The following is a 14547-nucleotide window of genomic DNA, read 5'->3' as shown; positions in this document are numbered from 1 at the left end:
GGTGGGCAGCGGGGTATAGAGGCCTTGCTTCTTGATGGTTGGTTTGGCAATGGCACAGCCAATGCATGATCTGATGTACTTCCCGACATCCTGTCGAAGATTTGGCCAATATAAATACTTTTTCAATACTGCCACCATTTTCTCAACCCCGAAATGCCCAGCAGCCCAACTGTAGTGTGCTTCCCAAATCATCTTGGCGCACTCACTTTAAGGAAGACAAAGGTGACGTAGGTGGCATAACACAGCATCTTGGAGGTGAAAATCTGGAACATGCTAACCCTCCAAGAGTGTCTAGTATGTGTGGACGAATTCTGGGTCGCTTTTGTAGAGAAGTGGCCAATCAGAAGTCTCGTGCCCACAAGAGTTGAGCACGGTGGTTAACACCATGATTGGTGGTTGACTCAGGAAATCTGCAACATTATTGGTGCTGCCCTTCTTATACTTGATATTCAAATGGAACTGTTGCAGGTATGTGGACCACTTCTGATAGCGATCGTTCTACAATTTCCCTTGGGTCTGTATAAACTACAGGGGTTGGTGGTCTGTGTGGATGATTGTTTCCTTCCCCAAAATGTAATGCTTCCATTGTCAGCAGGCATGCACAATGGAATACATCTCTTTTTCATGAGTGGGATAATTCCGGACAATGTCTGAAAGTGTCTCACTGTGATATGCCATTGGATGCCCGTGTTGAGTAAGGACTGCCCCAATAGCATAGTCAGAGGCATCTGTCTCGACCTCAAATGGTTGTTGCAAGTCTGGTAATGCAAGCACTGGTGCCGAGCAAAGGCAATATTTCAACTCTGTGAATGCCTTTTGTTGAGATTCAGACCAAAAGAATTTTGCTTTCACTCCTCCCTTGGTGACTTGACTCAGGGGCCAAGTGACATGAGAAAACCCCAACACGAACCTGTGGTAGAAGTTGGCAAGCCCTAGAAAGTTGTGAAGCTCTGTCAAAGTGGTTGGAGACGGCCAATCCCGAATGACTTGGATCTTGGTTAGATCCACATGCACCCCCTATTCATCAATAATGTATCCCATATATTGAACTTAGGTCATGCCAAAAGTGCATTTCTCCAAATTGGCACGTAACTTGTGTTGCCGCAATGTTTGGAGAACCTGTCGGATGTGGTGGAGGTGCTCTTCCCAACTCTGGTTGAAGATGAGGATGTCATCCAAGTATACCACTGCAAATGAGTTGGTGAATGGCCGCAAGATGTCATCCATTAGCCTCATGAAGGTTGCAAGAGCATTCGTCAATATGAAAGGCATAACCAACCATTCAAAAAGGCCCTCCTTGGCTTTGAAGGCAGTCTTCCACACATCAGAGGGTTCGATTCATAACTGGTGATATCATCACTTCAAATCGATCTTGCTAAAATATTTTGCCACCTTCAATTGGTCCATGTGGTCATCAATCCATGGAATCGGGTACTTATTACAAACAGTGATATTGTTCAGCACCCGATAGTAAATACAGAGTCTCCAAGTCTCATCCTTCTTTTGTACCAACACAATCAGGCTCCCACAGGGTGATGAACTTGGACAGATGTGACCTTTTTGCAGTAGCTCTTGAATCTGCCTCTTGATTTCGTCATTCTCCATAACAGAGCGCCGATAGATTGGTCCATTGGACAGCAGTTGACCTGGGGTCAGATCGATGGAGTGCTTGACCTGATAGTGCAGAGGAACCTCTGCAGGGGAGGTGAAGATGTCCTCGTACTCCTCCACGACCTTGTCCATTTGTAGTTGTCGTGCGGAGGGGCCCTATTTGGAGGTCGTGGCCACCGTCTTCTTCTTTCCTTTAGGGTGTATCGTCAAGAAAACAAATTTCCCAGTTTTGGAAATGAGCTTACTACATTGTTTTGCAATAACCAAAGAGATGGTGATAGGTGGTGCTACCTCTGGTATCCTATACAACTTATTTCCAAAAGTAACAATAACAGCATGAGGCCTTGATTCATACACAACATGTCAATTCCACAAGTATGGTTGTCCTAATAATACATCACAAACTTCAAGGGGAGCAATGTCACACAATACATCATTCGTGAAGGGCTTGATGTTGTATGGAAGGTGACACTGCTGGCTCACGCGAGGATCTCGTCCTTGGCGAAGCCACCCGATGGTGTACGGTTGTGGATGTGCTATGGTCGATAAGCCCAGCCACTTCACTACCTCTACTAAAATGAGGTTCTTTTGGCTCCCGCTGTTGACAATGAATTGTAGTAGGGAGCCCTTTACCCACATCTGGGAGTGGAAGAGACACTCCTCCTCCTCTGGATCTTCGGGTTCCTCCTTCTGGATCTTTGTGGTGGCAACGATGGCATTAGGCTTTGCAACGATAATCTGCTTCCCTTTGTCATTCCCCTTATCGGGTTCTGACTCAGAGTTGGAACATGCATCTAATTCTGAAACCTTTAGCTTAGCCACCAGTGACTTCTTGGCCCGACACTCACTTGTGTTGTGAGTGGAGCTTTTATGGAACTCACACCACTTTCTCGTGTCCTTTTTCGGTTTTGCGGCGTTGTTCTTTGCTTGCAACTTTGGCGGGTTGTCTTGGGTCGCCCCGCCTTGGCATTGTCCTTTGTTCTGTGGTTTGGGGGCACCTTTCCCTTCCTTCGGATTTTCAAATCCAAAGTCTCACTTCTTCTGTTTAAACTTTTTCTCGACCTTGACGGCATATCGATATGCCGTACCGAGCAAGGAGATGTTCAAGAATTCTATTTCTTCCTGGATGTACTTTTGTAGGCAGCCACGGTATTTGAGTACCAAATGCAACTTCGTATCCTTGATACCCAACTTTGAGTGAAGGGTATGGAAAATATTGGTAAACTCCAACACATCTTGGTCCTTTCCCTACCGCAGCATGGTCCCCTTTATATATTGATCCTCATAGCTTCCGACAAGGTAGTACTACTCTTTGATGGCATCCCGAAATGAGTTCCAAGTGTGTGTGGTTGAAATTAGTGAGCCTATACTTTCATCCTTCTGCTCGTAGTAGGTTTCCCACCAATCCTTGACGTAGGGGGCTGCTTTGAGAAGAGAGAAAATAATATTTTCCCGACTAGAAAAATCATGAACAGAAAAATAACCCTCTAACATGTTTAACCATTTATCTATGGCATCTGCGTTTATCTGACCCTCTAATATGGGGATTTCAAAATTAACTTGTACCTTAAATGGTGTGGCATTTCCAGAGTAGCTATTGGAAGCCAATGTGTCGCCCCTGGGTAGCCGCTGAAGGATCTGGGCAAAGTTGTCCATGATCGCATTCCTTTATCACTCGAGGGCTTCTTCGAGCAATATTTTGATAGGATATCCTGCCCCCTCATCTTTCTTTTCATCCACCATGGGAGGCCTTCGGGATTTGCAAGGTTGGTCTTGCAAAGGTTCGACCAATTCAAGCCCTAACTCGTTATATCCCGACCTCGTTAGGGACATGCAAAGAAAAACAAAGAAAAAAATTAGACCACTCTGATACCATTGATTCACATTTAAACAGGAACGCAACAAGTTATAGAGATAACCATAAACACAAAGATGCAGCGGAAATAATACTTCATTTCATTAATGTAAAATACTGAAATATGCTTACAAATAGGAATGGAAATAAACCAGCTAGGGCAATGGTAGCTTATCTTTGAGAAGAGATGTGGCAGCTACATGCCTCTGAACTACCTTACAATGAGGCTTAAGGGCCTTTTTATTATTGAACAATAAAATCAAACCCTAAGCAACCAAAACCCTAACCCGAAGAGATGTAACACCAAGAGTTTATGGGCCTCATTGGGGTGAGTTGGACAGTGAACTTCCTGGGGTCACGACTTGGTCATATTATCTCCGTTTGACGTGCATGATAGCCCGTTGGAAAGATCTCTCCGAGGATTACGACGGAAGATATGATTTTAGACAAAAAATCACTAGTGGTAGATTTCCAAAAAACGTCATTTAGGGCCTCAAAACGGCTTCGGAAGTTTAGGAACCGAAAAACTGCTAAAAATAGTAAACTATGCTACAATTAAGAAAATTGAAAAACTGAAAGAAGCAATGGTGGGGGTCCAAGTGGAATTGGCGGGTGGCCACCAATATCCACTTGCATCAGAGAGAGATTTTAAGAAATGAAGATTAGAGAGCACGAAGCACCTATCATCGGATGTGCTGATGGGAAAATGATAAGCCGAATGATAGTCACCCAAGACAGAGAAATGATCAGATGATCTAGTTGAGATGTCAGATTCCCAGTTTGAAATGAACAAAGAAAAATTCAATTGAATAATCTTGCGAACACTTTGAACAATGGAACCACGTTTTTTGTGAGCTAGATATGACATACCACCTTCCTGCAACTGGTGACCAATTGTGCAAGCATCATAGTCATCACAAGAGTTTAAGAAGGATGTTAGCACTGTGAATGCATGAAACCAGTTGAGGCATGGTGAATGGAGAGGAACTTGATTCGTGTGACAACTTGTGCGTTCATCATCACATAGGGAGATTTTTGGTGTGATGAGAGGACAAATTTGCAGTACAAGATTCGCAAGAAGACCGAGGAGCTAACCATGAAGGGGGAAATTTGATAAGTATGATTGCAGGAAAAGATAGTCTTTGAGATGATCAACTTCACAATTCCATGACTTCATGAGAGATAGACATTCCCAACCCGAGTTTGACGTGAGAGATTTGCATGAAGACAGATGCATTGTAACAGATTCGTGAATTCGATCATAAGTGAAATTTTGAAAATTTGAGAGATCACACCTAGAATACCAAACATTTTTCACACAAGAATTCACATCGAGTGCAACCATGCAGATAGACAGATTGTGCATGAGAAACCAAATCTGATTTGGTTTGGGGAGCTTACCAGAGTCGCGAAATCCTAACATAACCATCAATAGGCATTGAAGTGCTTCGACTCCTTGGCACGTCCTAGAACTTTCCAGAATTGTAGAATCACATTTTAAAGCTTGAAATGTTAATCTAGGTTGTCATTGATGTCAATATGGCGTTGTTGAAAATGGCAAATGTCCTCGTAATACATGCCCTAAAACTTGATGAAACCCTAGCCCTATCATAGATTATTAAAACCCCAAATTTATATCTAAACCCTAATGGCTAGTGAAAGCCCTAAAAAGCTGCAACCCTAAAAACCTAACCCTAGGTGCAAAGCCCTAAGATCTAAGTCAACCCCTAATTGAATCCATCCCTAAAAACCCTAGCCAAACCCTAACTCTAAAAACCTATACTTTAAAGTTATTACATGAAATTCTAAATACATATCCTTTTTAATGGGACCCATTAACTCTTACCACAAATTTCCTAATTCATCAATTTACTTAATAAAACCAAATCACGTGACACTTTACCAATTTAAAAAAAAGGGGAATTTAAAAAATATATTAAAAGGCCAAACGATTATATACATAAGCCTTTTATTTTGGGCGTAAATTTTTAATCCACATTGAATGACTGTAGACAACATTTACACGTCGGCATGACAAGTTGGCTCCACCTCTGGACATAGACAACATTCTACGCATATATATTGGGACACAATTTTAGTTAAAAAGCATAGGAAAATAACGAAGATTACAGACAACGGAAGACAAGATTCACATCTCGTGAACGTAAGAAAAAGAAACTAAACCACATATCTCAAACCGTGTGCTAACAAATGTTTACATCTAGGCAAAACGGTTATTTCTGGATAAAAGACAGTGAACACATATTTCTGAGTTAACCAAGTTGTAGGAAGTGTGAACAATTCGGACGACCTGCAAATGAAGGAACATCGAACGGTTCTTTTTTTTGTGCATCGTTACATAAATTCAGAACCAAGCAATGGTCCTTGACACCTCTTCTATTTACACGTCAACAACTGGTTGAGTAGTTACATTACCTCATTTAGATTTACACTGAGGAGCTGATACTTTGGTCATTACAGAAATCCTTATTTACAACTATTGACTGCTATTTTATAGCTCGAACTGTTGGTGCCTCGAACTGTGGTAACTCATACATTGTAGAAGATCATAACCTACTGTTGACTATAATATTATAAGCCTAGACAATGAAGAGTTCTTCCTTGAACAACAAACAATGAAGTAAATCAAGGAAAAAGCAGATCCAAAGTGTTTTTCATTGTTGTAGTAGTGAAAACGTTGAAGAATATACCAAGAACACTGAAGTAAGTACCCTACACATTCTCTATTTAACAACAGGATTGGTGTCCTTGGAGTTGGTGCTCCTAAACACAAGGTAGATGCCTTGGATTAGATAGGGTCAAAGCCCTAGAGGTCGGAGCCTCATCAAAACCAAGTTGTTGCTTGGGAATAATTATCATAAGTTGTATCTATTCTTTTATACTCAATAAAATTATTCTTATAAGTTTCACTGATTAAATTGTGAATAATCTAACTAGTAATAATAACAATTGAAAGAAAATACTGATTCACCCCCCCCAGTATTTCCAACAATTGGTATCAGAGCCAGCTTCTTCATAATTAGCCTAACAGGTGGAAGAAGGATTCTTAGTCACAATGAAAAATCAAGAAGTGTCAGGAAGGCTTCCTTTGTTTGATGGCAAAAATTTTGGTTTTTGGAAAAAAAGAATGTCCTACTACTTAATGTCCCTTGGACCTAAAGTTTGTCATTCAGTTTTAAATGGGTACACAACTCCTTCCACTCTTCTAACTGATCAAGATGAAAGAAAAGCTTACATTGCAAATGCAAAAACCTCAAATTCCATTACCAGTGGAATCAGTGACTCAGAATTTACAAAAGTCATGAATTGTGATTCGGCCAAAGAAGTATGGGATAAGCTGGTTAGCTTATACGACGTTGACTCCAAAGTTAAGAAGGCAAAGCTTCAAACTCATAGAAGGCAATTCTAAAGTCTGAAAATGGATGATGAAGAAGACATTGCATCATACTTTCTCCGAGTATTTGAAGTGGTCAAATCTCTTAAAGGATTGGGAGAATAGATTGAAGAAAGCATTGTTGTTTAAAAAGTCTTGAGATCTCTCCCTGACAGATTTGACTCTAAAGTAAGTGCTATAGAAGAAATGAAAGATCTAGATACTCTCAAGATGGATGAACATCATAGAATCCTCATTGCCTATGAGATGAGAAAAGGAATCCCAAGTTCCAAAGATGTAGCATTCAAGGCCTCAAAATCAAAAAAAGGGAAAGGATGGAATACCAGCAGTGATGACTCCAATGTTGAATCTGAATTGGCACAATCTATACAAGGACTAAAGAAAGGATCCAAGTTAAAAGGTAGGTACCCTATTATTCTTTTCAAATGTGGAAGAATAGGTCATTATGCTGCAAAATGTCCTCTTAAGCATGATAGTGATGATGAGGAGGATTCTAAAAGGATGGCATACAAAAAGAAAGGGTTCAATAAGAAGAATTTCTTCTCCAAGAAAGAAGAGTCTGATGAAGATGGATTTGTAGTCATCAAAAGAAAATCAAATAATCATTTCCCTCATTGCAAAGGAGGTGATGATGAACTAGATGATGAAGATGACTATGTTCAAAGCCAAGAAGTATTATTCATGGCATTCACAAATGATGATGATTCAAGACTAGAAGGAGATGTAGATGAATTGTTAATAAGTGCCATTGAAAAAAATGAGAAATTACGTAATAAAATCATTCCTCTCAAGGTAGAAATTGAGGAAGCAAAAAGAAGGGAAGACTTCTTGAAAAATAAGCTAAAATAAAAGGAAGAAATATGTGAAAATCATGAAGCTGAAATAGTATCTCTGAGGAAGGAATTGGAGCAAGTAAAAAAGAAGTGGGAAAGCTCTCAAACACTTGACATTATCCTAAATATTCAAAAACCTCAATATGATAAATATGGGATAGGCTTTAAAGGAGAATCATCAAGTACTAAGGATAATTCAAAAAGTTGTGCCGACATACTTTCCAACAACCCAAAAGAAGAAAAATCATTTCATCAAAGGCCCATCTCAAATCCAAAGAATGAAGAGAGAGTAACTCCAAGGAAGAATGTTCATTCAAATCATGACTATTACAACACATACAAAACTATCTTTTTGGGCATTGTTATTATTGTAAAAATTTTGGTCATCAAGCTAAACATTGCATGGCTCGTAAGAATGAAACACAAAAATTGAAGACTCAAACAGACAAACCATATGGTCTTAAAGGACAAGGACAAATCAATACCTACAACTCTTTTGATCTCTTGGCCAAATTTGATCCAATTTTCTCATTATGTAATGATAATGGACATAATGAACAAAATAATTTCCCCCTCAAAAGAAGAGAAGCAAAAAATGAGAATACCAATACAGATAAATGTGGCCTAGCTCTCTTTGCTCATAGTGATGAAAATCATTGGTTTGTGGATAGTGGTGCTCTAGACATATAACAGGTGACAAAAGGAAGTTTGTCTCATTGAACAAAAAAGAAGGAAATGTATCCTTCGGAAGTGGATCTGCCAAAATTGCTGGAAAAGGAATTGTTACTCTTATAAATGGAAAAGGGAAGGCTCAAAATGCTTTGCTGGTAGATGGCTCAAACACAATCTTGTAAGTGTTAGCCAAATCTGTGATCAAGGACATAAAGTTGTCTTTAACACTAAGTATTGTGAAATAAGGAACTCATCCTCAGGAGAACTGGTAACAAAAGGAGTTAGAACATCAAATAACATCTACATTTTGAACAAAATTCAAGAAGATAAATGTTACCTAAGTCAAACAGATGAAAGTTGGTTGTGGCACAAGCAATTGGGACATATAAGTTTCGATAACTTGATCAATATCAGCAAGATCAATGTAGTACGAGACATCCCAAAGTTATTCAAGCCAAATCAAGGTGTATGTGGTCCATGTCAACATGGAAAGCAGACTAGAACTAGCCACAAGAACAAGGAGTTCTCTGCATCAAAACCTTTGGAGATCATTCATGCTAATTTATGTGGACCAACTAGAACTCTGACACTCCAAGGAGAAAGGTACTTTGCTTTACTTGTTGATGACTATACTAGAATGATGTGGTTATATTTCATAAAATATAAATCTAAATCATTTGAATGTTTTAAGAATCTTAAAGCTCTTGTAGAAAATGACAAATATTCTAAGATTAAATGTCTTAGAACAGATAGAGTCACATCAAAAGAATTTGATGAATTCTATAAGGTACATGGAATCGAAAGAGAACTCTCTGCTACTAGAACACCCAAGAAAAATGGGGTAGTTGAAAGAAGAAACTGAACTGTCCAAGAAAGGCAAGAATAATGTTAATAGCAGCTGACTTGCAACCAAAATTTTGGAGAAGCAGTCGGGAGAACAGTTTATACCTTGAATCGAACTCAACTAAGGCCAAATAATGAGAAGACTCATGAATTATGGAAAGGAAGACTTGCTTCAGTAAAATACTTCAAGATTTTTGGAAGCAAATGCTTCATAAAAATCAATGATGACTCACCAGGAAAATTTGATTATTGGGTTGACGAAGGAATATTCCTCGAATATTCTACTAGGAGCAAAGCCTACAAGTGCTTGAATAATCGACTACAGAAAATAGTGGAAAGCATTGATGTGAAGATTGATGAAAATCTTCCAGAAAAGGAAATTGAAGATCATGCAGTTGACCCTGTCATTGAAGAAAACGAAGAAGAACTTGAAAAAGAGGAAAAAGATCAAGAAAAACTAAAGGAAAAAGAACCATCTCAAACCCCTTCAAAGATAAAATTCCTCCAAAAACATCACCTGAAGAACAGGTTATTGGCAATGTAGACAAGGGGATACAAACTCGATGAAGGATGACATGTACACCAAGGAAAAATGATGTTGGTCTCCTATCTATGATAGAACCAGAAACTTTTACTCAAGCAAGTAAGGACGCTCATTGGGTAAAATCCATGGAAGAAGAAATGTCTCAAATCGAGAAAAATGAGACATGGGAGCTGGTCCCTCGACCAAAAGATAAAATATAATTGGAACCAAGTGGGTGTTCAAAAACAAAATGAATGAAGATGGACAAATCATCAAAAACAAGGCAAAGCTTGTCTGTAAAGGTTATTCACAAATTGAAGGAATCGACTTTGAAGAAACCTTTGCACCAATAGCTCGTATGGAAGCTATAAGGATGTTCTTGGCATTTTATTGCTCCAAAGGATTCAAAATCTACCAAATGGACATAAAATCAGCATTTTTGAATGGGGAACTCAAGGAAGAAGTCTACATGGAGCAATCATAAGGGTTTAATCTAGAAAAAGGAAAAGACTTTGTTTTTAAGTTGAAAAAGGCACTGTATGGGTTGAAACAGGCTCCTAGAGCTTGGTATGCAAGATTGGATCACTATCTACAACAACAAGGCTTCAAGAAGTGGGTGGCAGGAAGTAATCTCTACATGAAGATGGGTGAGGATAAGTTACTAGTCACTCTTGTCTATGTTGATGATCTAATCTTTGCTAGCAATAATGATGAGATGAGCCATAAGTTTGCTCAAAATATGTCAAAAGAGTTCGAAATGTCGATGATAGGAGAATTATCTTACTTCCTTGGACTACAAGTATCTCAAACCATAATAGGGATGTTCATATCTCAAGCAAAATATCTTAATGAAATGCTTAAAAGATATGGAATGGCAGACTATGCACCCATGAGCACACCTATGACCAAAGATTGCAAATTAAGTAAAGATGATGACGCTCCTCCGGTAGATGCAATTCATTACAGGTCAATAATTGGAGCTCTCCTATACTTAACCACTACAAGACTTGACATTATGCAAGCAGTAGGAATGGTGGGAAGGTTTCAATCAGCCCCTAAACAATCCCATTTGTTAGCTGTAAAAAGAATTCTCAGTTACTTGAAAGGAATACCTAATTTTGGACTTTGGTACCCTAAGAGCTCAACTCTTATTGTGACTACATACACCAATGTTGATTGGGCCGGAAGTGTTGATGATTGAAAAAGTACTAGTGGAAATGCATTCTTCCTAGGAAATTGTCTAGTATCTTGCGTCAGCAAAAACAAACATCCATATCACTATCCACAGCTAAAGCCGAGTATATAGCTGCTGCAGATTGATGTACTCAAATATTATGGATGAATAAGCTCTAAAATATGTTAACATAGATACCAACCAACCAATCACCATCTATTGTGATAACACAAGTGCTATCAGTCTTAGAAAAAATCTAGTGATGCACTCAAAGACCAAACGTATACCAATCAAGTATCATTTTCTTCGTGAACAGGTAGTTGAACAAAACATAAAGCTTGAATATATCAATACCAAGGAGAAAATCGCTGATATCTTTACAAAACCTTTTCCTTAAGAAGCATTTGAACATCTTTGCCAAAATATGGGGGTTATTGCTCTTGCATCACATTAAATAATCATATTCACAAAAGTAGGACACCATGACAGGGGGAATAACATACCTATGAAGAACTATTATTAATAAGAAGCAGCGTGAGAAGGGGAGTACTTGACACCCCATTTTCCATTGATGTCAAAGGGGGATATAATGTTGAAAGGGCAAGAATATTGCCATCAATGACAAAGGGGGAGATTGTTAATCTAAGTTGTCATTGATGTCAATATGGTGTTGTTGATGATGGCAAATGTCCTAGTAATACATGCCCTAAAAATTTATGAAACCTAACCCTATCATATATTATTAAAACCTTAAATTTCTATCTAAACCCTAATGGCTAATGAAAGCCCTAAAAAACTGCAACCCTAAAAACCTAACTCTAGGTGCAAAACCCTAAGATCTAAGTCAACCCCTAATTGAATCCACCCCTAAAAACCCTAGCCAAACCCTAACTCTAAAAACCTATACTTTAAAGTTATTACCTGAAATTCTAAATACATATCCTTTTTAATGGGACCCATTAGCTCTTACCAAAAGAGGGGATGGCATGAGCCAAACCAATGCTCCCTTTGCAAATCTTAAGAGGAAACCCATAGTCATCTCTTTTCACATTATTCTTATGTAGCTCAAGTGGTTTCTTTTTTTTGGAAGAATTTTAAGCCTAAAACAAGGTGGGGGGCACTTGCCTTTGTGACACTGACATATTTTGGTGGCACAATAATAAGTGGTTTCTTTCAAAGCTCTCCCATGTCTATTGGTTGTTGATAATTGGCGTACTCAGAATCTAGTTGTCTTAAATCAAGATAGGCCAATTTCTCTAGAGAGGTGTGTATCAATGGTGGTGACCCTCACTTCAGAGTTCACATTGGAGTCAAATCCAAAAAATCCCAAGTTTCTTAACATGCCTGAAAGTGACTATGAATCTCCTTAGGGAATTTTCAATGGTGCTAGTTAAGGCCACCCCCCTTGATGTAGTATTGGGGTAGCTTTGTATTTTAGTAACACTCACTTCATCTATTGTCGTTACTCCCTCGTCAGAGGCTCAAATGACAAAGATGAATTAGCAGCCTTATGGTTTCTCCTAGAACTAGCTCGAGAAAAGGCCTTTCTAGATTACAGGTTTTGGGTGATTCAAAATTGGTCATTGAGTGGGTGAATAAAAAGGATGAAGTAAACATTCTTGGCCTTGAAACTCTTTTTTCAAACTTCAGAGTTGTGGCAAAGTCCTTTGAACATGTCACTTTATGTCATATTCTATGTGAACTCAACATGGAATTATATAGGTTTTTAGAAGAAGTTCTCGCTCTTCCCATTGGTTCGATAAGCATTTACGAGTTCACAAATGGAGAAGAAAGTGAGTCCATGGAGGGAAATGTCTCCTTCTAGTACTATTTTTTTGGTCTTCTTTGATGTGGAGACAACATATGGTTCACATTTTAGTAGAATGTTGGAATGCTTTTTGTTGTAAAGTTTCATGTTTCTATGGATGATACTAGATGATATTTATGAGATGTCACATATGATGATAGGAAATGTATAAAGGTTTGAATGTCTTCCACAACATTTAGAGTTCATATGTATCAATTCCATTCCCTCAAGATAATCATATATTTTTTGTAGTTTTTAAAGTTAATATTAGTCTGTATATTTTTTATGGCCAAAATAAATTCATTGTAATCCTAGATATGGCAAGTGTTGAGAACAATCACATTTCTTAAGTTGAAAACTTCTTTTATAATGAAAATTTTGAAAAAATCCTTTTGCATCTCGAGAGGTTTGATCACTCTCGTGACTTGATAGATCTATGCTTAAGATGTATTTGTGCTAGCTATATATGTCGGTGTGTTTATGCCATGTCTCAAATCCCAATTAAGTACAAATAGTTTTCCACTTCTCTTTGATTTTGAGTAGCATACCAATAAAATGTTTTAATCATAAGATTTATTTATTTATTTTTAATTAATATATATATATATATATATATATATATATATATATATATATATATATATATATATATGAGATTATTTATGGCTCACTTTCTCCATATTAAAATGTTTTTTTGATAGTAGTATATTTTAAATAAACATCTCCCTCTATTGGGAACTAGAGTGCATACATCTCTCTCTCTCTCTCTCTCTCTCTCTCTCTCTCTCTATATATATATATATATATATTCTCCAACATATTAAAAAGTAATTGAATTTGTTAAGGTATTATTTAAGTTCTTTTAATAGAACAGTATTAGACATCTCTCCCATATTGGGTTGTAAAAAACCTCTATATGCAATCAAATTTAGAAAAGTGTAAAAGGCTCTATTGCTTTGTATTTATATAGTACTTATTCTCCTTTTAATTACTATTTTGTATCTAGTTATTTTAACATGTTAGGAACTCATACGAAGTTGCAATCATGGGTTTTCAAGCAACCTTACAATCATGGCATACCAAGGATGTACTGTTTCATACGAAGATTTAAGATAGTATTTGTTTATACAAGTTGATAGAGTTTATGTAAAGGTATGAGATAAGTCTTCAATATTATTTTTGTTTATTGTGGTATATAAATTGTCTTTTTAGATCTTTTAGAAAATATCTAATTTTATTTTGTCAAAATTCAAGTGCTTTCCAATTCAAGTGCTTTTCATTATTAGATTTTCATTAATGAAATTTTTATGTATGTGTAAAGAAAAAAAATTGTTATTTATGATTTAACTTAGCATTGATCATTTAAAATATCAAATTAACGATTTGGCTGTATATAAAAATATCAAATATAACATAATCTACCATACCAATGTCATTCCTATAAATAATGATCATGATGTTGGATTTATGCATCTCCACTGAACTAATAATTTATTAAACTTCAATAACTATGAAGCTTAACTAATTTAGTAACAAACAAAATTGAGCATAAATCTTCAAAACTTCTTTGAAATTTAGAAGCAAGATCCCAAATAAAACATTGAAGTTTTAAATGTTGCTCACATATTGCTTAATATTATAAAAAAACAAAACTAGCAAGAGAATATTACCTTGCCTTTCATATTAAAACTTTTTAAATTATCATAATTATCTGATAAATTAATTACATTGTTTCTTAACAAATATTTTTTTGTTTCTTATATCTTAATCTTCATTATCTAAATTATAATTTTATTTTTTATTTTAATTTTAAT

The sequence above is a fragment of the Pinus tabuliformis genome, chromosome 5_1 (genome assembly GCF_031772625.1).
Source record: "Pinus tabuliformis cultivar Carrire ecotype Pingquan chromosome 5_1, CPIR1, whole genome shotgun sequence".
Taxonomy (NCBI): domain Eukaryota; kingdom Viridiplantae; phylum Streptophyta; class Pinopsida; order Pinales; family Pinaceae; genus Pinus; species Pinus tabuliformis.
Note: the sequence above shows the minus strand (reverse complement) of the source record.